The sequence below is a fragment of the Papio anubis genome, chromosome 8 (genome assembly GCF_008728515.1).
Source record: "Papio anubis isolate 15944 chromosome 8, Panubis1.0, whole genome shotgun sequence".
Classification (NCBI taxonomy): domain Eukaryota; kingdom Metazoa; phylum Chordata; class Mammalia; order Primates; family Cercopithecidae; genus Papio; species Papio anubis.
In genome coordinates, this window is record NC_044983.1 from 39,463,508 (window position 1) to 39,465,976 (window position 2,469).

General features: G+C 37.1%; 1 pseudogene across 1 annotated transcript; it reads right to left on the reverse strand.

Annotated features, from left to right (window-relative positions):
- Positions 1-879: 879 nt before the first annotated feature.
- On the reverse strand, positions 880-1,414 carry LOC101013340 (annotated as a pseudogene). The gene has a single exon (XR_004185800.1). The product of XR_004185800.1 is annotated as a 40S ribosomal protein S24 pseudogene (transcript).
- Between the last annotated feature and the right edge of the window lie 1,055 nt (positions 1,415-2,469).

Consider the following 2,469-nt stretch of genomic DNA (forward strand, 5'->3'; position numbering starts at 1 on the left):
TTTGTACCTACAAGTTCTCTAGCAGAAACTCCTAGTAGACTTATCTGTTTTTTCTAGGAATGTCCCTGCTCTTACGGCATTTTGTCTTGTCTCTGTCTATGAACAAAAATATGAAGATGAAAAATAAATATCCCTTTCTGATCTTAGAACAGTTCTGGATCTAGCTAAATAAAACTTGCTAGAACTAACAACAAATATTTTCCTGATAGAAAACAGCAACTCTTTGGACTGGTTTGCAGGTTCTCCAAAGCCTAATCCACCCTATTTTTGCAAACTTAATTTTTATTCATTTCCCGTATGAACCACTAAATCCAGTCCTGCTGCCAACCCTCTCCATAGACACATCCTCACTGACACTGCAGGACTCATTGCTGATGCCACTGCAGCCTGCGATCACCTGCCCCTGTTGCCTTATGACAGCTGCAGCAGCTCACAGTTGTCTGTGGTGGCCTTTGCTGCCATTGCCATTGCCAGCTTCAAGAGTCAAGAGTCCATGAGCTTCATGCTCCTGTTAATTGGGACAGCAGAATCTCATAGTGACCTCTCTGTCTTTCAATTCTCATCTCTTGCCAGTAGTTGTCTTAGAAATGTAGTTTTCGGACTTGCAGCTCCTGGAATCTAGAAGAGAGTACTAAAGACCATAAATGAAGCCCAAAATGTTTCAGTCAAATACTGATAACCAAGTGTTAGAATTAACATTTGACTAATGTCAAAATAGTGCACTCATAGAATGAACTTACGAGATATAGAGTTGGCCTGGAATATTATTCAAAAAATTTATTATTACATTCTTATTATTAGAAGATTTAGTAGTAAATCTTAAAAGTTTAACATTATGCTGCAGCAACAATAACAGTTTGTAAATTGGTGTTCACTTTCTTTTTTTTTTTTTTTTTTCACATGAAAGTTTTTAGTTTATTAATCTGCTTGTGAAAAATCCAAAATGGACACAGGTAGCCTTTACTGCAGCACCTTTACTCTTTCGGCTTTTTGCCAGCACCAACATTGGCCTTTGCAGTCCCCCTGACTTTCTTCATTCTGTTCTTGCGTTCCTTTCGTTGCTTTCTTGAGGTCTTTTTCTTCTCATACAGGCCATGTCTTGCAAGTCTATGTTTGGGTTCATTTTTCTTTGCATAATCCAGGGAGTCATAAATCATGCCAAAGCCAGTTGTCTTGCCACCACCAAAATGAGTTCTGAATCCAAATACAAAGATGACATCCGGTGTGGTCTTGTACATTTTGGCTAGTTTTTCCCGAATTTCTGTCTTAGGCACTGTTGCCTTCCCAGGGTGAAGGACGTCAATGACCATTTGTTTCCTCTGAAGTAGTCGGTTGGTCATGAACTTTCTAGTGCAGATAGTTACGGTGTCGTTCATGATGGCTGCCTATCTCCGGACAGTCAGGGAGGAAAAGAGTGGTGTTCACTTTCAATCAAAGGTGGTGAAGGAAGAAGCCAGATATTTGGGGTATGTTATTTTGCTATCAGATTTTAATCTTTTCTAAATACTTTTCACAATTTGTATTATGTTTGGGTCAAAGATAATTTATCATAAGAATCATGATATATGACTTTAGAGTTTTCATTTCATGAAACTTTGGGTTTACAAAGATGACAGTCTGCCTGGCTTCTCCTTCATAAAATGTGAAAGAATCCCAAACAGTACTTTGTCTTAAAAGAATTTGTGGCTTCAATGAAATTAAGTGACAAACACTAGATAGAGTTTTTCAAGGCCCTTAAATGTCGTGAATGACACCAATCAATTATATAAAGATTGGAATATCATATAATATCTTAGCTATGATTTTGTGTTGTATTATTTTCTAAATGTTTACAAGCATTGGTTGCCTCAAAAAATATGTAAGCATCCTTCATCGTTATCCATCTAACATACCATCCCTTAAATTTGTATAATGATCAATGTATTTCTTTGTTTATTTAAAAGTTTGAAAGCACTTGATAATTTTCCAATCAAATGAACAGCTTTTCATAAATGATTAATGATTGTAGCATTTGACTGATAGAATACAATGTCAACATATGAAGGACATAAAGAGATTTTTATACTCTAGGTTACATCTATAGTGCTTTTTGTGAAAGTGAATGTTCACACATTAATAATAAATTGAAGGCATATGCCACGTGAATATGAATAGCATTCAGTGCGTTCTTAATCTGTGTGATCTCACAGTCATTGATTGCACACGAGTTCAGAGATGGCAGAAATGACACTGCAGTCAGCGTGGGGCTCTTTGACTTTCCAAAGGTCCCAGTCAAAGCCAAACAACAGATTTTCAGAAGAATATCAAGGCAGGAGCCAACCTTTGATGTATGATAAGCTATGAGTGAGTTTTATTTTCTGTTTCAGTTCTTTTACTCAAAAACCTCATTTGAGCCCATACCTGTCTAGAATTGGCCATACCGAATGAGAGCAGCTTGTTGATGAAGTCAGGGCTATTTCCTCCCCTAAA